The sequence below is a fragment of the Pristiophorus japonicus genome, chromosome 16 (assembly GCF_044704955.1).
Source record: "Pristiophorus japonicus isolate sPriJap1 chromosome 16, sPriJap1.hap1, whole genome shotgun sequence".
Taxonomy (NCBI): Eukaryota; Metazoa; Chordata; class Chondrichthyes; family Pristiophoridae; genus Pristiophorus; species Pristiophorus japonicus.
In genome coordinates, this window is record NC_091992.1 from 90,432,588 (window position 1) to 90,458,849 (window position 26,262).

General features: G+C 44.8%; 1 long non-coding RNA gene across 1 annotated transcript in view; it reads left to right on the plus strand.

The window, feature by feature from the left end:
- Positions 1-26,028, plus strand: part of LOC139227100 (uncharacterized) — a 40,138-nt gene extending 14,110 nt beyond the window's left edge. The window contains exon 3 of the long non-coding RNA XR_011587381.1: positions 25,730-26,028. This is a non-coding gene — a long non-coding RNA (uncharacterized lncRNA). The remainder of the gene's footprint in view (positions 1-25,729) is intronic.
- The last annotated feature ends 234 nt before the right edge of the window (positions 26,029-26,262 follow it).

The following is a 26,262-nucleotide window of genomic DNA, read 5'->3' on the forward strand; positions in this document are numbered from 1 at the left end:
TCAGGAAAGCCAATGGAATCTTGGCCTTTATTGCAAAGGGGATGGAGTATAAAAGCAAGGAAGCCTTGCTACAGTTATTCAGGATATTGGTGCAGTTCTGGTTTTCATACTTAAGAAAGGATATACTTGCTTTGGAGGCAGTTCAGAGAAGGTTCACTAGGTTGATTCCGGAGATGAGGGGGTTAACTTATGAGGAAAGGTTGAGTAGGTTGGACCTCTACTCTTTGGAATTCAGAAGAATGAGAGGTGATCTTATCGAAACGTATAAGATTATGAGGGGGCTTGACAAGGTGGATGCAGACAGGATGTTTCCACTAATAGGGGAGACTAGGACTTAGGGGGCATGATCTTAGAATAAGGGGCTGCCCATTTAAAACTGAGATGAGGAGGAATTTATTCTCTCAGAGGGTTGTAAATCTGTGGAATTCACTGCCTCAGAGAGCTATGGAAGCTGGTTCATCGAATAAATTTAAGACAGAGATAGACAGTTTCTTAATCGATAAGGGAATAAGGGGTTATGGGGAACGGGCAGGAAAGTGGACCTGAGTCCATGATCGGATCAGCCATGATTGTATTAAATGGCGGAGCAGGCTCGAGGGGCCTACTCCTGCTCCTACCGCTGATGTTCTTATGTTCTTTTAACACTGAACTGCGTATGCGCGATTTTTCTTTTCTGTGTTTTTTCACAGAAGCGTTTTACTCACGATTTCGGGGGTCAGGGGTCACCCACGCATGTGCAGTGAGTTGAAGAGGAGGGCGAGAGAGTGAGAAAGAGCAGCAAGCTAGTCAACGGGCAGTTACTTTAAAAACACATTGCAGAGTTTAAAAATATTCAGAACAACTAATAATTCTACAGTTTGAAGAATAAGACATATTTTACAAAGCAAAAATCATAACAATATAAATATAATGGAAATGTTAAAAAAAAAAGTCGACTCGCAGGAACATCGAAAAGGATGGGAGGTTGAGGGTGCCCACCTTCGACGAGATGGAGTCACCTGCCCTTCTCAAGAATATCACAGAGAGATACTCCAAGCTAACGAAGGGTGATCGTAGAAAGTGCCCCCCCAAAGGAGTACAACAGAATATGGGATGAGATCGGGGAGGCTGTATCCTCCACAAGTACAATGGTACACTCTGGGGAAAGGTGTTGTCAGAGATGGAACGACCTGGTGAGAGTAGCAAGAGTAAGTAATGATTTTATTTATGTACCCCTCATGTGCCATGTACCATGTAAATGTAGGTTCAGTGTCACATGGATGATGTCATTTATTTTAAGGCTACGGCAATGTATTCGTGCTTTCAGGCAATGACAAGAGGATCAACACAGTGCTTTTTAACGTCTGTGTGTGTGTGTGTGTGACCCTGTGTGTCTGCGATGTTAAATGGATTGAAGATTTTTCTTGCATTTACTTTACTTTCTGCAGATGAAGACATCTACAATAGTGGCCGATCAGCAGCGTATGATGGTGGGGGGGGGGGGGGGGGGGTGGGGGGGGCGGTGGGAGGACCCACAACCCAAGAGCCTCTGACTGAAACCGAGATCCGTGCCCTGACCCCTGGTTGGGAATAGCAACTGTGCCACCACCGGCATTGGAGTTGACCCACTCACACAGGATGGTAAGTTGAATAAAATCCAATCTGTGTTGTGGTCCTCTCATGTCATGTAATGTAACTGTAACTGTAATGTTGGCCTGATGTAATATAATGTAAGTTTATTGCACTGTAATGTTGGGCTCATGTGATGTACTGCAATGTTGGGGGCATGTAATGCAATGCATATATGTATTTTGTCTGCGATATGTAATGTAGTACTGCAGCAGTGGTGGACATTTAAGTAAGACTGCGATAAGTCACTGTACTATGTACTCATGTAACCCTGACCCCTCCCCGGTGCCAAGCTTTTTTAAATGTTGTTTTGTACTTCCAGACTCGGACGATTCAGACCACACCGACACAGAGAGACCAGGCGACAGACCCACTGCCTCCACTTCTGGCGTCATCCAGCCCTCTCCCGACTTCATCCCTGGCAGAGATGAGGAAGAGTAAGAATAAGAGTAAGAGTAAGAGTAAGAGTAAGAGCCGCTGATCCTGGAGCCAGTGGAGGTGGAGGTGAGGATGGGAGTGGAGATGGAGGAGGATACACCAGCTCCATGTGGGCCAGCAGGCACATCCTCCACCACCGAGTCTGTATTCAGGGAATTCTCCCATGGCTCCTCTCATTCTGTGGGACCAAGCGGTGTGCAGCAAGGTACCCCCAGTGTTGCAGCGCCTTTGCCACAGCGACGGAGGTTGGTGCAGAAAAGGTCTGTTGCTGCAAGGCAGATAGGCGCGTACCAGGACATGGTGTGTCTATCACAGGCCAGCGTCGACATAAGTCGAGAGCTGCTCAAGGCCATGGCTATGATAGCCGGAAACATCGCGGCACTATCAGAACGGCAGTCGGAGGATATGTCGCGTCTGATCACTGCAATGGAGTGAACCACCGACTCCATCGATGCTACGTGGCAATTGACAGGATTGGGACATGGTGCGGAATCCCTCCGTGCTATAGTAGTCAGGTCAACAGCACCTGAGGGTGGGGATCTGCCAGCAGCTTCCAGCCCTAAAGCTGTGCCTTCTGGATCACGAGCTTCTCCTGAGGCCCCATTTATTGCGCCTGCAATGTCTGACCCTCAACGACAGCAACAGCACTCCAGGTGCACATTTACATGCCGGCTTGGTACCACCACAGGGAGGTCCGGGCTCAGAGGCAGTGAGAAAGGGAAGGGCGGGAGTAAGAAAGGGAGGAATAGGCCCAAGGGTGTTGTAGCACGTGGTCGAGGTTGAGATCGTGGTCTTGGTCAAGGACAGTAAAGGGTCTTTTGTTGTACTTGTTCATTGAATAAAATTTGAGAAAAGTTTATTAAAGTTGTTAAAGTTGTTGTTAAAGTTGTTATTATTAAAGTTGTTAAAGTTGTTACAGTAGTTTTATAGATATAAGTTTTACAAAGTTTTAAAATTGTTGTATATTTTTGACATTTTTATATAAAAATATCTTTCCCACTGTAAATCATACTGTAAAGTCACTGTTCACCTCAGAAATACAGAGGTGCTGCTTTCGCTGACATTTCCCGATTTCCAAAATGGCGGCTCCGAGCACTCCGCCCATTCCCGTCCACTTAGCATCGCGTAAAACCACCTTTTCCAGGACGGTGTGCAGCTCCGGTGGTACGTCGGCAGTATGCAATGAAAATTGGACTTTTTGGGCAGTATGCAGGTGGTTCTGCACGGCGGACGATGTGCATACCGCTTGGCGGTATGTTAATGATGAATATTCCGCCGAGCGGTAGGTCGGCGGTATGGAGGTGTTTTTTCACCAAAATCGCATTTTCGGGCTGTACAGGACAATGGGGGCAGTATGTCCATGAATTTTGGGCCCAGGGAGTTAACTTAGAGCCACACTATTTGCGAGAAGAATGCACTAGGGCAACCATTTTATAGGAAAAGTAAATAAAATGTTTATTGATATTCCATAATTTAAAAAAAAAGTCAACATACCCTTTTTGCTGGAGTGGTGTGATTGAGTCAGCACTTGCTACCTCAGGCTGAACTTGTATGAAGACAATGGGGTGAGAAACATAGAAACATAGAAAATAGGTGCAGGAGTAGGCCATTCGGCCCTTCGAGCCTGCACCATCATTCAATAAGATCATGGCTGATCATTCCTTCAGTACCCCGTCCCTGCTTTCTCTCCATACCCCTTGATCCCTTTAGCCGTAAGGGCCATATCTAACTCCCTCTTGAATATATCCAATGAACTGGCATCGACGACTCTCTGCGGTAGGGAATTCCACAGGTTAACAACTCTCTGAGTGAAGAAGTTCCTCCTCATCTCAGTCCTAAATGGCTTACTCCTTATCCTAAGACTATGTCCCCTGGTTCTGGACTTCCCCAACATCGGGAACATTCTTCCTGCATCTAACCTGTCCAGTCCCGTCAGAATTTTATGTGTTTCTATGAGATCCCCTCTCATCCTTCTAAACTCCAGTGAATACAGGCCCAGTCGATCCAAATCCCTGCAGACAGATGTTTCTACATCTGTTTGCAGGGATTTGCAGCTGGAGCTAACCAGGCAGACAATGAACAACATTTTCCAACTCCTTCCTTTGATCCAGCGTATCGATCAGGAACACCCAGAATGGCCGATAGGCCTTCATGTGGCTGTGTTGAGATTGAACAGAGGCGGCCTGGCAGTGAGTCAGAGTAAGGAAGAAAGGAGATTACTCTTCTAATATGTTGAGACATACAGTGCTGAAGAGATAGGTCAGATTTAATTTTTATTTTGATAGTTTTAAGCCTATGAATCTGCCACCAAAAAAGGGATACTGCAACCTTGGGGTTGTTTTTATATAGAATCCAGTCAGCCTATGTCATGTTCTTCGGATTGTGTTTGGCTTAACGGCTGTATTCTTTTCCTAAACAAGACCGACAATGATCTGAACTTTTAATCCTTCCAGCAATACAACCCCAAAAATCTCTGGGTTACATACACCAGGAACGTCTTTCTGTTGAAAGCATGCATTCTCAGTTGGCAAACACATTTTCCTTTGCTGAGGGTGGTCTGTTCAGTTTCTAACGATGGTTGACATCTCAATCAGTAAAGGAACCAGGCAGTGAAACACAATGTTCACCAATGTTTAACAACCTCCTAATCTAACTCTCTATCTCTTTCCAATAATAAGCCAAAGCAATGGTGAATAATAAATCAGCAATCAACCTTAAATTCTGAGTGCAGATGCCTTACATTCTTCACACTGGGTGCCAAGTCAACATTTCACAGTTATTAACACAAGGACTATATTTCCATTTAACACTTTGCCACAGGATGAAGTTGTTGCGAGTGCTTCGTTGAATGATGCCAATGCGGTACATTCAAGTGTAACACGATGTACCATGGTGTGACAGCATGCCAGATTGTGCCAAGGGCTCGTGAATGCGGTGTGAGACCGTTCCCTGCCACAGCATCGTTGAGAAGTACAGATTGGAGGATAGGCACTTCCTCACATAAAGGAAAGGAACATGTGAGACAGAGTCACCCCAAGGTACTGTTGCTCATTTTTAAATTTTATTTATTCATTCCTGGGATGTGGGCGCCGCTGGCAAGGTCAGCATTTATTGTCCATTCTTAATAGCCCTTGAGAAGGTGGTGGTGAGCCGCCTTCTTGAACCACTGCAGTCCATGTGGTGAAGGCACTCCCACAGTGCTGTTAGGGAGGGAGTTCCAGGATTTTGACCTCACGACAAGGAAGGAACAGCGATATATTTCCAACTTAGGATGCTCTGTGATTTGGAGGGAAATTTGTAAGTGGCAGTGTTCCCTTGCGCCTGCTGCCCTTGTCCTTATAGGTGGTAGAGATCACAGGTTTGGGAGATGCTCTTGAAGAAGCCTTGGTGAGTTTCTGTCATGCATCTTGTAGATGGTATACACTGCAGCCACGGTGCGCAGGTGATGGAGGGAGTGAATGTTTAAGGTCGTGGATGGGGTGCCAATCAAGCGGGCTGCTTTGTCCTGGATAGTGACAAGCTTCTTGAGTGTTGTTGGAGCGGCACTCATCCAGCCAAATGGAGAGTTCTCCATAACACTCCTGACTTGTGCCTTGTAGATGTTGGAAAGGTTTTGAGGAATCAGGAGGTGAGTCACTCGCCGCAGAATACCCAGCCACAGTATTTATGTGGCTGGTCCAGTTAAGTTTCGGAACAATGATGACCCCCTTGGATGTTGATGCTGGGGGATTCGGCGATGGTAATGCCATTGAATGTCAAGAGGAAGTAGTTCAACACTCTCTTGTTGGAGATGGTCATTGCCAGGCAGTTGTGTGGCGTGAACTTTGCTTGTCAGTTATCAGCCTAAGTCTGGATGTTGTCCAGGTTTCGCTGCATGTGGGCACAGACTGCTTCATTATCTGAGGAATTGCAAATGGAACTGAACACTGTGCAGTCATCAGCGAACATCCCCACCTGATCTTATGATGGAGGGAAGGTCATTGCTAAAGCAGCTGAAGATGGTTGAGCCTAGGACGCTGCCCTGAGGAACTCCTGCAGCGATGGCCTGGGCCTGGGATGATTGACGTCCAACAACCACAACCATCTTCCTTTGTGCTAGCTATGACTCCAGCCAGTGGAGAGTTTTCCTCCTGATCCCCAATGCCTTCAATTTTGCTCGGGCTCCTTGGTGCCACACTTGATCAAATGCTGCCTTGAATTCAAGGGTGGTCACTCTCACCTCAGCTCTGGCCTTCAGCTCTATTGTACATGTTTGAACTAAGGCAATCACTTTGTTCTGAAACCGAGTGGTCCTGGCGGAATCCAAACTGAGTATTGGTGAGCAGGATGCGCAGGTTATTAGTGAGTAAGTGTCATTTGATAGCACTGTTGATGACATCTTCCATCACTTTGCTGATGATTGAGAGTAGGCTGATGGAGTGGTCATTGGTCAGATTGGATGTGTCCTGCTTTTTGTGGACAGGACATAGCTGGGCAATTTTCCACTTTGTTGAGAAGATGCCAGTGTTGTAGCTGCACTGGAACAGCTTGGCTAGAGGTGCAGCTCGTTCTGGAGCATCAGTTGTCAGCACTACAATGGGGATGTTGTCGGGGCCCATCGTCTTTGCTGCATCCTGTGCACACAGCCCTTTCTTGATATCACATGGAGTGAATTGAATTGGCTGAAGACTGGCTTCTGTGATGGTGGGGACCTCAGGAGGAGACTGAGATGTATCTTGCGGAAGGTGGCTCCAAATGCTTCAGCCTTGTCTTTTGTATTCACATGCTGGGTTCCGCCATTGTTGACGATGTCCATGGAGCTGCCGCCTCCCATTAGTTGTTTAATTATTCACCACCATTCATGACTGGATGTGGCAGGACTGCAAATGTTTGATCTCATCCTTTGGTTGTTGGATTACTTAGCTCTGTCGAGAGCATGCTATTTCTGCAGTTTAGCATGCATGTAGTCCTGTGTTGTAGCTTCACCGGGTTGACACCTCATTTTCAGATACACCTGGTGCTGGCATGCTCTTCTGCACTCCTCTGTAACCAGGGTTGGGCTTAATGGTAATGGTAGAATGAGTGATATGCTGGGCCACGAGGTTACAGACGGCGGTGGAATACAATTCCCTTGTTGCTGATGGCCCACAGCGCCTCTGAATGCCCAGTTTGCCTCCATCCAATCTAGTACAGTGGTAGTGCCGCACAACAAAATGGAGGGTGTCTTCAGTTTGAAGACGGGACTTTGTTTCCACAAGGACTGTGCAGTGATCACTCCTACCAATGGACAGATTGGTGAGGACAAGGTAAAGTAGTTTTTTAGCTTGTGTTGGTTTGCACCTGCTGCAGGCCCAGTCTGGCAGTTATTTCCTTCAGGACTCAGCCAACTTAGTCAGTATTGGTGCTGGAATTGCGTGTAATATCTCCAAGTTTGCAGATGACACCAAGCTGGGTGGCGGTGTGAGCTGTGAGGAGGATGCTAAGAGGCTGCAGGTTGACTTGGACAGGTTAGGTGAGTGGGCAAATGCATGGCAGATGCAGTATAATGTGAATAAATGTGAGGTTATCCACTCTGGTGGCAAAAAACATGAAGGCAGATTATTATCTGAATGGTGGCAGATTAGGAAAAGGGGAGGTGCAACGAGACCTGGGTGTCATGGTACATCAGTCATTGAAAGTTGGCATGCAGGTACAGCTGGCAGTGAAGAAGGCAAATGGTATGTTGGCCTTCATAGCTAGGGGATTTGAGTATAGGAGCAGGGAGGTCTTACTACAGTTGTACAGGGCCTTGGTGAGGCCTCACCAGGAATATTGTGTTCAGTTTTGGTCTCCTAATCTGAGGAAGGACATTCGTGCTATTGAGGGAGTGCAGTGAAGGTTCACCAGACTGATTCCCGGGATGGCAGGACTGACATATGAGGAGAGACTGGATCAACTGGGCCTGGAGTTTAGAAGGATGAGAGGGGATCTCATCGAAACATATAAAATTCTGACGGGATTGGACAGGTTAAATGCAGGAAGAATCTTCCCGATGTTGGGGAAGTCCAGAACCAGGGGTCACAGTCTAAGAATAAGGAATAAGTAATTTAGGACTGATTTAAGGAGAAACTTCCTCACTCAGACAGTTGTTAACCTGTGGAATTCTCTACCATAGAGAGTCGTTGATGCCAGTTCGTTGGATATATTCAAGAGGGAGTTAGATATGGCGCTTACGGCTAAAGGGATCAAGGGGTATGGAGAGAAAGCAGGAAAAGGGTACTGAGGTGAATGATCAGCCATGATCTTATTGAATGGTGATGCGGGCTCGAAGGGCCGAATGGCCTACTCCTGCACCTATTTTCTATGTTTCTGTGTTTCTACCGAGCCACTCTTGGTGATGGACATTGAAGTCCCCCACCTAGGGTATATTCCCCACCCTTGATACCCTCAGTGCTTCTTCCAAGTTGTGATCAACATGGAAGAACACTGATTAATCAGCTGAGGGAGGGCGGTAGGTGGTAATCAGCAGGAGGTTTCCTTGCCCATGTTTAACCTGATGCCATGCGATTTATTGAGGCCAAAGAAAACCCTATAGCAACTGCACATTTCTGGTCTTTCCCTATTAACAGGCATCAGTATCAGCAGAGAGTGAACTCCTGCTTGGATCTCTTAGGGACATTTCCACTGAATTTACTTCAGATTCTTTATAAAGTGGAGGTTTCAAAAAAGTAATTTTTATATGTTTCTTTCAGATATTTTCCTTCTTTGTTAATTACTCCTTCTCTCCAATATGGCTGGTCTAATCACCTTCACGGGCGAGAGGGCAGGAGGTTGCCTGCTCCCCTGTACCCAGCCCGCCCTACCACCAGGAGGTGCTAGAGATCACAGGGCATGACTTTCCCCTGCTGCAGCCTCTGACTGGCCCCTCCTGATATGGAATGGCTCAGATCAAGAACTGAGCAGAGCAAGAATTAAGCCATTCCATAACTTAGAGCATTAGTGCTCACCAGAACTGTACTGCCTCCTACCAAAGAGCTTTTCATTCATTTGGCCAGAGGAATGGGGGGGGGGGGCGGGGGTGGGGGAGTGGAAATGGCTTCTGGTGTCTTCTCCCATGTTCCACCATGAAGTTGGGTTATGTAATATATGCACATGTGAGTATGCTCACAGATTTGTAGAGCTGTTGCATTATGCATAGCTTAGCCACATTAAAGGTTACTGCACAAGATAAAAGTTCACAGGGTTGGGGGTAATATATTAGCATGGATAGAGGATTGGCCAATGAACAGAAAACAGAGAGTCGGGGTAAATGGTTCATTCTCTGGTTGGCAACGAGTAACTAGTGGGATGCCGCAGGGATCAGTGCTGGGACCCCAACTATTTACAATCTATATTAATGACTTGGAAGAAGGGACTGAGAGTAATGTAGTCAAGTTTGCTGACGATACAAAGATGGGAGGAAAAGCAATGTGTGAGGAGGACACAAAAAATCTGCAAAAGGACATAGACAGGCTAAGTGAGTGGGCAAAAATTTGGCAGATGGAGTATAATGTTGGAAAATGTGAGGTCATGCACTTTGGCAGAAAAAAATCAAAGAGCAAGTTATTATTTAAATGGAGAAAGATTGCAAAGTGCTGCAGTACAGCAAACTTCTGCATGAAACACAAAAGGATAGTATGCAGGTACAGCAAATGATCAGGAAGGCCAATGGAATCTTGGCATTTATTGCAAAGGGGATGGAGTATAAAAGCAAGGAAGTCTTGCTACAGCTATATAACGTATTGGTGAGGCCACACCTGGAAACTGCGTGCAGTTTTGGTTTCCATATTTACGAAAGGATATACTTGCTTTGGAGGCAGTTCAGAGAAGGTTCACTAGGTTGATTCTGGAAATGAGGGGGTTGACTTATGAGGAAAGGTTGAGTAGGTTGGTCCTCTACTCATTGGAATTCAGAAGAATGAGAGGTGATCCACAGAAAGTTGTTGAGGCCAATTGAGGCCAATTCACTAAATATATTCAAAAAGGAGTTAGATGAGGTCCTTACTGCTAGGGGGATCAAGGGGTATGGCGAGAAAGCAGGAATGGGGTACTGAAGTTGAATGTTCAGCCATGAACTCATTGAATGGCGGTGCAGGCTAGAAGGGCCGAATGGCCTACTCCTGCACCTATTTTCTATGTTTCTATGTTTCTATGTTTCTATTAAAACGTATAAGATTATGAGGGGGCTTAACAAGGTGGATGCAGAGAGGATGTTTCCACTGATGGGGGAGACTAGAACTAGGGGGCATGATCTTAGAATAAGGGGCCTCCCATTTAAAACAGAGACGAGGAGAAATTTCTTCTCTCAGAGGATTGTAACTCTGTGTAATTTGCTGCCTCAGAGAGCTGTGGAAGCTGGGACATTGAATAAATTAAGACAGAAATAGACAGTTTCTTAAACGATAAAGGGATAAGGGGTTATGGGGAGCGGGCGGGGAAGTGGAGCTGAGTCCATGATCAGATCAGCCATGATCTTATTGAATGGTGGAGCAGGCTAAAGGGGCCATATGGCCTACTCCTGTTTCTATTTCTTATGTTCTTATGTACAACAACAACAACTTGTATTTATATAGTGCCTTTAGCATAGTAAAACGTCCAAAGGCGCTTCACAGGAGTGTTATAAGATGAAACAAATACAGTTGACACCGAGCCACAGAAGAAGAAATTACGGCAGAAGAGGCAGGTTTTAAGGAGTGTCAAAAGAGGAAAGAGAGGTAGAGAGGTGGAGAGGTTTAGGGAGGGAGTTTCAGAGCTTGGGGCCTAGTCAGCTGAAGGCACACAAGACTCAATAAAACCCCAGTCAGTTGGTTCTAGGTCATCCACAATGAAGTATGCAGTTGTGAGCCTAATGGATGAACTGGTAATGTGGAGTGCAATTGTTAAACCTTTGTTAAAAAACCAACTAGTTCTTAATAGCAATGTGTGGCTATGAATTCTTAAGCAAAGAACCCACAAAGAAAATAAATTACAGGTTATATCAGGAGTGTAAACAGTGCAAATGCTCAGGAATTTGTCTAATGTTTCCAAGTAAATAACAGAAGCTATGGTTTCCCCTTGTTATATTTTAATGATCTGCAAATCTTTGGGAAAACTGCCTGTTTATGAACCTGAGCTGTATACTCCCTTTCCCATTAAGGGGAAGTGTACAAGAGCTTTGAAAGCTGCAGCTTAGCAGTACTCATGCAACGCTGCATTGGATCAGCGGTTTACATGGCAAAAATTCAGCAAATGGTAAACTGTTAAAACAATAACCAAAGCATTTAATGGCACTCTTTAACCCTTGTGAGCAAGGCCCATTGGAAATATCCTATAGAAACACAAATGTTCCTTTTGATTTAAACCTCCCCAGCATTGTAATAATTTAAATTAAAATAGCACATTAAAATGTGCTTGGACATATAAGGGAACAGCAAAAAGAGGTTTCACAGCTCTGATATTGTGGTGATTGACATCGTGCCCCTGCTTTTAAGAAAATAAAAGATAACTTGAGACAAGACAGCCAGTTGGCTCACCAAGCCCATTCTTTCTGCAGCCTGTACACGATATGCCCTTTCATGGGCTCTATGTTGCTAGTTTGGTCTCCTGAGGGAGCAAAGTAAATGCAGCTCAAACCTGCCGACAATAGAGATTCTGAGCTTACGCCCTACACCATCCAACAGATGGCATCTTTAGGGTCCCAGAAGCACATGAATGATTGTGTTCTGCACAACATTTGATTTATGTTTCTACAAATAACTTTGAATCCCATATTAACCAGATATTTATGTAGCTCTTTTGATTTTGCACTTGCGTCTTACAGTTCTGCGATCACAATCCAAGGTAAATAGCTTGCTTTCATCTACATCAACCATGCCTCTCATCAAATTAAAGACCTGGATCATGTCCCATCTCAATTCTCCTTTCTCCAATGAAAACAAACCCATCTCGAGAAATCGCTTTCCATGGCTTTGAATTTCCAATCACTGGACCATCCTTGTTGTTCTCTCCCCACCCTGCTCACCCCAAACTCTTTTCAAAGTATCAATGTCCTTTTCAAGGTGGAATGTGCAAAGCTGCCATCATTATTCTAACTGTAGCCTCACCAATAATGTACACCTGGTTAAAATAACTGGTTTCAACCTCAATTCAAATGTACTTGACAACTATCCAAATATTGATTGGGACAAATTTAGTGTGAAGGGTATAGAGGGTGCAGAATTCTTGAAATGCATTCAAGAGAACTTTTTTAGTCAGTATGTAGCAAGCCCAACACGCGAGGGGGCCGGTGCTGGATTTAGTTTTGGGGAAGCTGGGCCGGTTGAAGGGGTATTAGTGGGAGAGTACTTGGGTGCCAGTGACCATAATTCAGTCAGATTCAAGTTGGCTATGGATTAGGACAGGAATACACCTGGAATAAAAGTTCCAAATTGGGGAAAAGCTAATTTTGCTAAGTTAAGGAGTGATTTGGCCATGGTGGACTGGAAACAGCTACTTGTGGGTAAGTCAGTGTTGGAACAGTGGGAGGCATTCAAGGAGGAGATCTGGAAGGCTCAAGCCAAACATGTGCCCTTAAAGAAAAAGGCTGGGAAAAATAATTCTAGAGACCCCTGGATGTCTAGGGACTTACAAGGGAGGATTAAGAAAAAAAGGGTCGCTTAGGTCATATACCAACGGCTAAATACTATAGAATCTTTAGAGGAATATAGAAAGTTAAGAGGCAAAATTAAAAAGGATATTAGGAATGCTAAGAGAGAGCACGAGAAATTCCTGGTCAGTAAAATTAAGGAAAACCCTAAGATTTTCTATAAATATATTAAGAGTAAGAGGGTAACTAAAGAAAGGGTAGGGCCTATTAGAGACCATGAGGGTAATCTTTGTGTGGAGGCGGAAGATGTTGGTAGGGTTCATAACAAATACTTTGCATCTGTTTTCGCAAAGGAAAGAGGCAATGCAGATCCTGCTATCAAGGAGGAGTGTGATATTCTGGATGAAATAAATATAGTGAGAGAGGAAGTATTAAGGGGTTTAGCAGCTTTGAAAGTAGGTAAATCCCCAGGCCCGGATGAACTGCATCCCAGGCTGTTGAGCAAAGTAAAAGAGGAAATAGCAGAGGCCTTGACCATCATTTTACAGTTCTCGTTGGATCTGGGCATTGTGCCGGAGGATTGGAGGACTGCTAATGTAGTACCCTTGCTTAAGAAGGGATAGGCCGAGTAATGTCAGCCTATCCTCAGTGATGGGAAAATTATTGAAAAAAATCCTGAAAACAGGATAAATCTGCATTTGGAAAGGCAAGGATTAATTAGGGTCAGTCAGCACGGATTTGTTAAGGGAAGATCATGTTTGACTAACCTGACTCCATTTTTTGAGGAGGTAACCAAGAGGGTCGATGAGAGTAGTGCATACGATGTAGTATATATGGAATTTAGCAAGGCTATTGATAAGGTCCCACATGGTACACTAGTCATGAAGGTTAAAGCCCATGGGATACAGGGCAAAGTGTCAAGTTGGCTCCAAAATTGGCTTAGAGGCAGGAAGCAAAGGGTAATGATTGATGGATGTTTTGTGACTGGAAGGATGTTTCCAGTGGGGTTCCGCAAGGCTCAGTACTGGGTCCCTTGCTTTTTGTGGTATATATCAATGATTTAGATTTGAATATAGGGAGTATGATTAAGAAGTTTGCAGACGACACTAAAATTGGCTGTGTGGTTGATAATGAAGAGGAAAGTCATGGGCTGCAGGAGGATATCAATCTACTGGTCAGGTGGGCAGAGCAGAGGCAAATGGAATTTAATTCAGAGAAGTGTGAGGGCTAATAAGGAAAGGGTATACACATTAGGCGGTAGGCCACTTAATAGTGTAAATGAGCAAAGGGACCTTGGAGTGCTTGTCCACAGATCCCTGAAAGTAGCAGGCCAGGTGGATAAGTTGGTTGAGAAGGCATACGGAATGCTTGCCTTTATTGACCGAGGCATCAAATATAAGAGCAGGGAGGTTATGTTTAAATTGTATAATACTTTGGTTAGGTCACAGCTGGAGTACTGTGTGCAGTTCTGGTTGCCGTATTATAGGAAGGACTTGATTGCACTAGAGAGGGTGCAAAGGAGATTTACTAGGAAGCTGCCTGGAATGGAGAATCTTAGTTATGAGGACAGATTGGATAGGCTGGGCTTGTTCTCATTGGAACAGAGGAGGTTGAGAGGAGACCTCATGAAGTTATACAATATATTGAGGGGCCTGTACATGGTGGAGAGTAAGGGTCTATTTCCATTGGTGGAGGGGTCTATTACGAGGGGGCATAGTTTTAAGGTGGTTGGTGGAAGGGTTAGAGAGGATTTGAGGGGGAGCTTCTTTACGCAGAGGGTTGTGCGGATCTGGAACTCGCTGCCTGGAAGAGTGGTGGATGCAGAAACCCTCACCACTTTTAAGAGATGGTTGGATGGGCACTTGAAGTGCCGTAACCTGCAGGGTTACAGACCTAGAGCTGGTAATTGGGATTAAACCGGATGACCTTTTGTTGGACGGCGTAGATATAATGGTAAGTACTGCAGGGAATAGAATGCGGCCAGGGAGAATACCTGGACTAGTTTTGATCACCTAAATGGGTCGGAGAGGAATTTTCCCAGATTTCTTTCTCCCTAAATTGGCCTGGGTTTTTATCTGGTTTTTGCCTCTCCCAGGAGATCACATAGCTCTGGTTGGGGTGGAGTGTAGAATGTTTAAGTATAAAGGGTGTCGCAGTTGTGTGAGGCGGGCTGGTTGGGCTGGGTGCTCTTTGCCTTTCCGTCATTATTCATAGGCTTATATGTAACCTTTAGGGCTGCTGACCAATTGCCGTGCGGCTCTTTGTCGGCTGGCACGGACACGATGGGCCGGAATGTCCTCCTTCTGCGCTGTAAATTTCTATGTTTCTATGTATCTTCGTTCTTTATCCGCCTTGTGGACATCAGTTTCACATTGACTAGATACCGGCACAGAGCATACTACAAAAGTAATTGTAGTAATTGTAGTTCACATCTCGAACTTTTCCAATTCTGACGAAGGATCACAGATCCGAAATATTAACTCTGTTGCTCTCTCCACAGATGCTGCCTGATCTGCTGAGCATTTCCAGCATTTTCTGTTTTTATTTCAGATTCCAGCATCTGCAGTATTTTGCTTTTCTACAAAAGCAATTCACATTCTTTAAATGACATGTTTTTTGGAAAACATTAGTGCTCAGAAAAGTGAAGGTCTTAAGTGCTGATGGGGAAAAACACATTTTCTTCCTCCAGAGCCATCATCAGGCTCCTTCAGTTAATAAAGTACATGTTAAATCCAGATTAAGCCTCCATCGACTCTACTCCAGCAAAGCCTCTCATCCCAAACTCTACAAATCACCCCTTGGGTACCAGCAGAAATGTTTCCATCTCCCCCACCACTAATCCAGAGTAAGATGAGCAACTTAGTGCCAATTTGTGGACACTCATTGTGCACAATGTTGAGCCTGCCCAAAATTATTTTATATTTTCATTTCAAATCACCATGAAACCCAACTGTTTCATGGGACTGAAGTGTAACTGAGAATATGAACATATTTCTTTTCCTTTTAGATTTAATTCATACTTGACACCAATTTTACATTTTGGGGACCTGAAACAGAAACCCCCTGAAATCAGCAAGTTGAAATCCTGGTGAAAATAAGTTTTACATAATCTGCGCAATGGCTTCAAATTCAGCCAACGTACAGTAGCCGAAGCGATCCTGTCACTGTTATTCTGACAAAGACAGATGGCTCATGAGAAACTGCGTCAAAGTGCGAGGCAATAAACCATCCCGTTTGCAGTTTGTTTGGCAATTCCTCCAGGCTAACTTTCCTTTTACAAAATAGCCATCCACAGTTTGCAAGAGCAAAAAAATCATGCTGAGTATAAATATTACTTTACAGAGTGAAGCAAAATATTAATGAGTTCACAGTGACACTATACTCCAAATGATACCTTACCCTGTGCTGTTACATCATTTACTGTTTGATCACCAAAGTTAATTTGACACAAAAATGGAAACAGATTTTTCTATTATTTAAATTGACATCGAGTTTTCTTTGGGCCAGTCTTAAAATCATGTTTTTTTTTAATTTTCGCCTCCTAATTCGCAATAGACTTACTTTCCAAGAAACATATATACATCCTATAAATTCTATCCAGCATAGCACTGAGCCATATAGATCAAGAGGGTCACAGGTTTGGTTACTGCCCTGAATGAGGTAGCAGATAGTGCATCAATTGTCCTCATCGTACTTAGATACTGCACGTGTATGAAACCTTCACTGCTCTGCAGCACTTACCAACTTTGTTTTACATTTTGTTATGTATATCTGTACTGTTATTCAGCATATAAATTGGTTGGGTTATTTATTTAAAGGTCTACTCCCTGGGTATTCTGCCTTCAATAACTGGATGGTAACTAGAAGGCAGGTTTACCAACAGCTCCGCTGCTCAAATCTGAAATGGCACATTATCATTTTTTTCTTGTGATTGTTTTTTTTAAACCCAGCAGTGTAAAAGGTGACCATTGCCTGCAGCAGAACAAACGTGTTGCGATGATCAAAATCGTTTGCATGCTGTTGACATAAGCTGTGCCAGTTCTGTCAGAAGATAGAACAGTTGTGCACAGTAAGTCAAGAAAATAATCTGACATTTGTATCTATCCGTGGATCCAGCCCCCACCACCTTATCTGCTGGAATAATGCTCCATTGCTGAAGGATTTGATGCACTTGCCTTAGTCACGTGAACTCAACTTACCTTATTCATGTGAACTCAACAAATGGGAACAATTAATGCTCCAGCCATTTAGGTGAAGGCTTAAAGATTCAATTCAGCTTTGTTGACAGTTCGCGAAGGAACCACTAATTTTTCAAAGTCGGCTGTGTATGTAAAGCCTGTAAGTGGCAGCTTTCCCGCCTCTGAGTCAGAAGGTGGAAGGTTTGAGCCCCACTCCTGACAGACCCCGGCAAATGGAGACTAGAATATGGTCTCGAAATACTGACTTGGCATCCAGCAGGGTACCTGCATTCGGATGGAAATACTACTGGCTCCGAGTCAGAAGGGCTGGTTTGAGCCCCATTCCAGGAGGTCCCGGAGAGCCAACTCTGAATACTGTGTTGATATCCAGTCGGGGTACTGTGTCCAAGGGATGTAGGTGGCCCTCCCTCCCCCATCCCCATTTTAAAGGGGAGGTGCAGCACTTTAGCCTTAGTTGCAGCCTACTGAGGAGAAGACACTCTGAAGTTAGAAACCATGAAGAAGGCAACAGGAAACCACCTCACTTCCCTAGTAAGTGGCTGAAGAAATCCATGAGTGAGACGTGAGTTTGGCCTTGCCCTCGGGCAGAACACTGTGGACAGATGGACAGACTTAAAACCAGAAGGGGTATGGTAGCATTGTGGTTATGTTACTGGACTAGGAATCCAAAGGCTTGGAGTAATGATTCAGAAATGTGAGTTCAAATCACACTAGGGTAGCTGAGAAACTTAAATTCAGTTAATTAAATAAATCTGGAATTAAAAAACAAGTATCAGTTATGGTGACCATGAAAAGACTGGATTGTTGGAAAAAGCAAATTGCTTCACTAATGTCCTTTAGGGATGGAAATCTGCTGTCCTTATCTAGTCTGGCCTATATGTGACTCCAGACCCAATATGGTTGACTCTTAACTTCCCTCTGAAATGGCCAGACCATTATGACAAAGTCAGCACTGTGGGAGTACCTTTACCACACAGACTGCAGCGGTTCAAGAAGGTGGCTCACCACCACCTTCTAAAGGGCAATTAGGGATGGGCAATAAATGCTGGCCTTGCCAGTGATGCCCACATCCCATGAATGAATTAATACAAAAAATCCAATAATTATCTCAACACCCAGTCTCTACAATTGTAAATACTAAATTAGTCCTGCCTTGGTTGTGGATACAATTCTAAGCCTCAATTTTGCTGTGAACCTCCTATCTATCCAATCATAGCCATCAATGGCTTCTCTATCTACCCTCGCACCATTATCTTTGGAGTCTCCAAAAGTTCTATCCTTGGCCCCCTCCTCTTCCTCATCGACATGCTGCCCCATCACAACATCATCCAAACACATGGTGTTGGGTTCCACATGCACGCTGACGACGCTCCAATACTTCTCTCAACCCCTCCCCTGCCTCAGTATTGTCAGCCTGCCTCTTTGACATCCAATCCTGGATGAGCCGCAGTCTCCTGCAGTTAGGGATCGGGAAGAACAATGTCTTCGACTCTCGCCAGAAACTTTGTTGCCTCGCCCCCAGTTTCATCCCCCTCCCCGGACACTGCCTGAGGTTGAAGCCAACGGTTTGCACCCTTGGCATCCAATTTCACCCCAAGCTGATCTTTCGATCCCATCGCCTCCCCGTCACAAAGACCGCCCATTTCCACCTCTATAACCTTGTGTGTGTGTGTGTGTGTCTGACAGCTGTTATAAGTTAAAATAATTATAACTTTTAACTGATAATGTAACAGGTGATGAACAGATGGGATAAATAGAGAATGTTTGCTTCAAAATTCAACTAATTTATTTGAAAAATGAACTCAATTATGATGAAATAACACACTCTTTCAACTTAATGAACTTTATGAAGCTTATGGAAAACAAATAACAGGTGTGCAATTAATGGTCTGCCTCTTTTCTCTCTCTCTCTCTCACATACGCAGAGCCCCTCTATATTTTAAAAAACTCAATATAAATATTACCCAAATAAAGCATTTAAAATTTGTCCTCTAGCTTTATTTCAAATCATTTTGAAAATAAAATTAAACAGATCCTGCTTCCAATCGTATCGCTGAGTGAATGTACTGATGCAGCTTGGGGAATTAGGCATGCTGCACGTGCTCAGATCGCACAAGTCAAATTCAGCTCAGTCACAGCTTTTGGCAACAATATCTCGTCCAAGCCTAGGCTTTCAAGTAAAAACGTTAATTAAAAATACAAGTTGATAAATGCAATTTTGTCATCGTGAAATATGTAATTTTTAAAAAATTTATATTTTGTTTAACTCCTTATTTTGGTTAATAGAAGTTTCATTAAGTGGGAATAATGGCATGAAAACATTTTTCAGAAGGAATTTGCGGGAATCCACTAGCTAGGCTGCAATCACAAGGTGCTATACTCTCACTATAAAATAGGTGATATTGGGTCATAAATTCCAGCCTCACCGGGTGCGCACAAAATGCACATGGACCCAGCGAGGCCTTGCAGAAGCCGGTTCTCGGAGCGCGATGTGCACGCGCTGAAAACTGGCTTTTCCGATCTATTAAAATGCCTTTTGACAGATCTTACGCACCCTGCAGGAAGGACATCTGCGGGGCAGAGATTGGGCTATTTGCCCAACTCATGCCCAGCAAATGTCCTTCAAACTCTTACACCTGGTAAAAGCAGGCGCATAGCTTACTTTTATCAGCATAAGAGTTTTAAAACATAGAAAAATGTAGTGTAAATACTTATTTTTATATTAAAAACCCTGTCCATTAAAGTAAGTTTATTTTAACCCTATTAAAACACGTTAAAAAAAATCTTTAAATTTTATATTTTTTTCTAAAACATTCAATTTCAATTAATTTTAAATATGTGAGGTATTTTTTTATTTATTGTGTTGTGTTTCTTGTTTTAGCGGGGTATTCTCATTGATAGTAATGGGTGTCCATACAAACAGAGCTGCCATTATTATCAATGAGAATACGAGTGATTGGTGGTCCAGGCCCATGTGATTCCAGCATATGCGTACGTGGAAGACATGTTCCCGTATGCTGTGCAGTGAATGAAGGCCTCCGCAGAATCCTACGTTCCTCCGGGACTACCAGGTATTTTGGCCAATTTTTTCCGGGTCAGAAGCATTCGTCCGAAGGAAGCCTCCGACCGCAAATTTTGGGCCATTATGTATATCACAGCCAACATTGTAATGTGACACCTTTAACAGTGAACAAACCTATCACAGTGCTATCTGCAGGACATAGGGAATGATAATGGGCAAAAGCTGATGCAAACGGGTGGCAAAAAAGTGAAAATAGAAAGTACGACTCTGTAGACAGGAAGAGCACAGAGAAGCAGTATTTTTAATATAGATGACTTCAACCAAAGTCACATGGCTGATAAAGTGATTAACAGCTGTACCAAGACAGTCCAAATTTGAACCCCAGCTTATGGTAAGTTAGTTGATATCATCTGGGACAGACAGCAGTGATGGCTACAGTGTCACTGGGTTAGGTAAGGAAAAATCAGGCAAGGATTCCATTTCTGGTTGCTGTTAGTGATTCTCTAATGGAAGTGCGCATGTGTGGATATTAGCTGAGGTTTGTTGTGTATAGAAGAACTCCATGAGGCTGAGTACTGTGAGCTAAACTTAGTGTGACCTTAGTCTTCTTTATTACAACTCCAGAGTGTGTACACAACATGGCAGCCAACCTTTTATACTGGCCCTGTATGTGTGTGCAGGTGACCATTAGGACTTCAACAGTTGTGTCCTCTGGTTGCAAATATTACATAGTTACATACATAACATCATTCCCCCCCCCCCCCCAAAGTCTTCGGTACAAGTTATTTACAAGTTGAGGCGATCCAGAGCCCTTCGTTCCCTGGTTGATCGTCTAAGTTCAAACCCTGGCATGTGTGAGTTGGCTGGACCATTGCTGCACTGTACGGCGGCTGGTCTGACTGGACTGTCAGGAACAGTGGGTTCATCCTCGTGATTGACAGCGAGGTCGATTGCTGGTTGGGTATGTGTTGGTGGATCGTTGATGGTGATGTCCTCTTCAAGCCGTTCCTGGTTTTCAGTAAATCGCAATTTGGTCTGATCTAAATTCTTTCTGCGTGTTTGGCCATTTAACAGTTTGATTATAAACACCCTATTCCTTTCCTTGGCCAAAACAGTGTCAGCAACCCACTTGGGACCATGACCGTAATTCAGGACCAACACAGGGTCGTTAACTTCAATGTCACATGAAACAGCTGAACGATCATGGTACATGTTCTGCCGGTGTCGCTGGGTTTCCACGTGATCATTAAGATACGGGTGGACTAGGAAGAGCCTGGTTTTGAGGGCTCTCTTCATTAATAATTCTGCCGGGGCAACCCCGGTGAGGAGTGGGGTCGCGTCCGGTTTCTGAGCAGAATGCGAGACAAGCGGGTCTGCAGGGAGCCGTCTGTCATGCATTTCATGCTCTGCTTCATTGTTTGGACTGCCCGCTCTGCTTGACCTTTGGATGCAGGCTTAAACGGAGCAGACCTGACATGCTTGATGCCATTGCGGGTCATAAACTCGTTGAATTCCGAGCTGGTGAAACACAGTCCATTGTCGCAGTCAAGGATGTCGGGCAAGCCATGGGTGCCGAACATGGCCCGGAGGCTTTCAATGGTGGCTGTGGACGTGCTGGATGGCATGATTACGCATTCAATCCATTTGGAGTTAGCATCCACAACTACTAAAAATATCTTTCCTAGAAAGGGGCCGGCAAAATCTACATGGATCCTGGACCATGGTTTGGAGGGCCATGACCACAGACTCAGTGGAGCCTCCCTTGGTGCATTGCTCAGTTGCGTTGCATTGATGCACGCATGACTCCAAGTCCGAGTCAATGCCGGGCCACCAAACATGCGACCTGGCAATTGCCTTCATCAAGACAATGCCTGGGTGGGTACTGTGTAGGTCGCGTATAAATGTTTCCCTGCCTTTTTTTGGCAAAACCACACAATTACCCCATAAGAGACAATCCGACTGGATGGACATTTCATCTTTGTGTCGGTGAAACGGCTTAATTTCATAAGAACATAAGAACATAAAAACATAAGAATTAGGAACAGGAGTAGGCCATCTAGCCCCTCGAGCCTGCTCCGCCATTCAACAAGATCATGGCTGATCTGGCCATGGACTCAGCTCCACTTACCCGCCCGCTCCCCATAACCCTTAATTCCCTTATTGGTTAAAAATCTATCTATCTGTGACTTGAATACATTCAATGAGTTAGCCTCAACTGCTTCCTTGGGCAGAGAATTCCACAGATTCACAACCCTCTGGGAGAAGAAATTCCTTCTCAACTCGGTTTTAAATTGGCTCCCCCGTATTTTGAGGCTGTGCCCCCTAGTTCTAGTCTCCCCGACCAGTGGAAACAACCTCTCTGCCTCTATCTTGTCTATCCCTTTCATTATTTTAAATGTTTCTATAAGATCACCCCTCATCCTTCTGAACTCCAACGAGTAAAGACCCAGTCTATTCAATCTATCATCATAAGGTAATCCCCTCATCTCTAGAATCAGCCTAGTGAATCGTCTCTGTACCCCTTCCAAAGCTAGTATATCCTTCCTTAAGTAAGGTGACCAAAACTGCACGCAGTACTCCAGGTGCGGCCTCACCAATACCCTATACCAATACCCTATACCAATACCCTATTTCATCTTGCATTTCCCCTGGAACGGCCGACCAGTTCCCATTTAGGACGCAACTCTTTACTAATGATAGCACAGGATCCTGGCTGGTCCAGGTCCTGATCTGGCGAGCTGTGATGAGTGACCCCTCGCTCTCAAAAGCATCCAAGACCGGTAGCAAGTCTGCAGGTTGTGCCATTTCAACCCCAGTGGTGGGTAATGGTAGTCGGCTGAGAGCATCAGCACAGTTTTCAGTGCCTGGTCTGTGGCGGATAACATAGTCATAAGCGGATAATGTTAGTGCCCATCTTTGGATGCAGGACGAAGCATTGGTATTTATATCTTTGCTCTCTAAAAGCAGCGAAATGAACGGCTTGTGGTCAGTTTCAAGCTCAAACCGAAGTCTAAATAGGTATTGGTGCATTTTCTTCATATACACATGCTAATGCCTCTTTCTCGGCCATACTATAGGCTCTCTCAGCCTTAGACAGACTTCGAGATGGAATCAGTTGGAGATTGCCCGATACATTGGCTTGCTGTAACACGCAGCTGACCCCATACGATGAGGCATCACAAGCTAGCACGAAACTTTTACATGGGTCATAGTGTATAAGTAACTTATTTGAACATAGCAGATTCCTGGCCTTCTCAAAGGCTGTGTCTTGAGATTTGTCCCAAACCCAGTCGTTCCCCTTACGTAGCAACATGTGCAAAGGCTCTAACAATGTGCTCAACCTGGGTAGAAAGTTACCGAAATAGTTGAGGAGTCGCAGGAACGAACGCAGCTCCATCACATCCTGTGGTCTGGGTGCATTCTTGATGGCCTCTGTCTTTGAGTCCGTGGGCCTGATGCCGTCTGCTGCATCTTTCTCCCCAAAAATTCGACTTCTGGTGGCAGGAAAACATACTTGGAGCATTTCAGCCTGAGTCCCACTCTGTCTAGGCGACTTAGAACCTCTTCCAGGTTGTGTAGATGTTCGATGGTGTCACGGCCAGTGATCAGGATGTCGTCTTGAAACACAACGGTGCGTGGAACAGATTGCAGCAAACTATCCATGTTTCTCTGGAAAATGGCTACAGCCGAGCGAATCCCGAAAGGGCACCTGTGGTATATAAACAGCCCTTTGTGTGTGTTGATGCACGTCAGTCTTTTCAAAGATTCATCCAGCTCCTGTGTCATGTAGGCGGAGGTTAGGTCCAACTTGGTGAATGACTTCCCCTCCACTAACGTTGCAAACAGGTCATCCACCTTGGGCAGCGGGTACTGGTCCTGTAGTGAGACTCGGTTAATCGTTACCTTGTAGTCTCCGCAGATTCTGACTGTGCCATCGCTTTTCAATGCCGGAACAATTGGGCTGGCCCACTCATTGAACTCAACTGGCGATATGATTCCTTCGCATTGGAGTCTGTCCAGTTCGATCTCGATTTTCTCCCTCATCATGTACGGACCGGCCCGAACCTTGTGATGGACGGGCCATGCATCAGGGCCTAGATGGATCTGTACCTTGGCGCCTGTGAAGTTGCCGATGCCTGGTTCGAATAGCAAGGGAAACTTACTCAGCACTTGAGCACACGAGGCATCATCCACTGAAGATAGTGCTTTGATGTCGTTCCAATTCCATTTAATCTTTTCTAGCCAGCTTCTGCTGAACAGCGCTGGGTCATTGCCTGGAACAATCCACAATGATAGGTCATGCACAGCTCAATCATACAATACCTTCACTGCCGCACTTCCAATGACTGGTACGAGCTCTTTGGTGTAGGTACACAGCTTTGCATTAATCGGGCTCAGTTTGGGCCTTTGTGCTTTATTGCCCCACAGTTTCTCGAAAGCCTTCTGGCTCATTATTGATTGACTCGTACCCGTGTCCAACTCCATGGATACTGGAACTCCATTTAATTTGACTTTCAGGACTCTTGGTGGTGAAGATATGTACCCCATACACTTCTTCCTCGGGTTGAGTTGCCTGTGCTGCGTGATCCGCGTCGTTTCGATCATCCACTGCCACGTGGTGTGTCGCAGCACGTTTGCACATTCGCTGGAGGTGCCCCATTGTTGCGCGGCCTTTGCACACGTAGTGCTTGAATTGACATTGATGGGCCCGATGATTACTCCCGCAGCACCAACAAGGTGCTAATGGATTCACATTCACCCCTGATGGCGGACTCTGAGTCATCACAGGTCTTGCAGCCACAGACGTATAGGCCCTGTCATATGCAGTTGGCCTGCTAAAGACGTCATTTTATGCACAGTACTTGCTGGTGAGCTTCGCTGTTGAGAAGATATCTGTTTGGTGTTATCGTCCGTGGCCATGCATACCTGGGCAATCGTGATGGTCCTGCTCAGAACTAGGGTTTCGGTAGCCAGCAGCTTTCGAAGAATGACCTCTTGGCTGATGCCAGCACGAAAAAGTCCTGCAACATTTGCCCAAACGCAGTTCCAAAATCACAAGGTCCTGCGAGGCATCTCAGGTCAGCGACATAATCTGCCACGTCCTGGCCCCCGGAGCGATGGTGCGTGTAAAAATGATACCTGGCCATGAGGATACTCTCCTTTGGCTTGAGGTGGTCCCGAACCAGCGTGCACAACTCTGTATATTCCTTCTCCGTTGGTTTTGTCGGTGCGAGCAGATTCAAGATGAGGCCATATATTTTAGGCCCACAGACGGTGAGGAGAACCGCCCTGCGCTTGGCTGCGTTAGTGTCTCCTTCCAGCTCATTGGCCACGCAGTACTGGTCGAGACGCTCGACGAAGGCTTCCCAATCATCACCCTCTACGAATCTCTCTAATATTCCAATGGCAGCCATGCGTGAAGGTTCGTATTCTGTTACTCGTCACCAATTGTTGTGTATAGAAGAACTCCATGAGGCTGAGTACTGTGAGCTAAACTTAGTGTGACCTGAGTCTTCTTTATTACAACTCCAAAGTGCCTAAACAACATGGCAGCCAACCTTTTATACTGGCCCTGCACATGTGTGCAGGTGACCATTAGGACTCCAACAGTCGCATCCTCTGGTAGCAAGTATTACATAGTTACATACATAACAAGGTTAAGATTGGTTTTGGCTATAATGCCTCCACAGTTGAATTGCCTAGTAATACGCTCTTTCGAGACTCACATGTTTCTGAGTGAGGTACTGGATGCTGACTGGCATCTGTGGAAGCATCCTCCAGCAAGCAGTCCATGCTTTCAGAAGAAGTACAGAGAAGAGGGGAAAACTGTTAGAAAAAATATTTTTTTGAAACAAAAGTACTGGAGATCATACTAAACTTTATGCTTTGCCATTCCCACAGCACATGGGCTCCAGTGTATTTCAAGGTGAAACAGAAGATCACAATTCAAGTCATACATCGATGTCATCTGAATCCTGAAATGTGTCCTGTTCTCGAAACAGACTCCAGCCAATGTTATTGTTTACAATATACACAGTTGGGGTTTGTGAGGGCGATGTTATTCTGATTTCCTGCAAATTTTCTCCTGCTACTGGAGGGTATCATGGTGGACAGCAAAGGACCTTACACTCAAGGTCAAACCACATAATTGAATAGCAGTGATATTGAGACTCAGTGCATGCATGATACAGAACTACATAACCCGCATAAAGGGCGTGGGTAATATTGGGTGCATGAAAGTGATTGTAACAAAATCAGGCATTTTCAAACTGCAACTTATCGCCAGTGAACTCTGAGATTGGATTATTTTTTGCGCAATTATGACATAATACAGCTTAAAATTTGTGACATAATCACTGCAGTACAACAAGAATTTAACCTTTGATGGATTACAAGCACGTAAGACTCTAGCGCTGCACAATAAAATGTTCTCT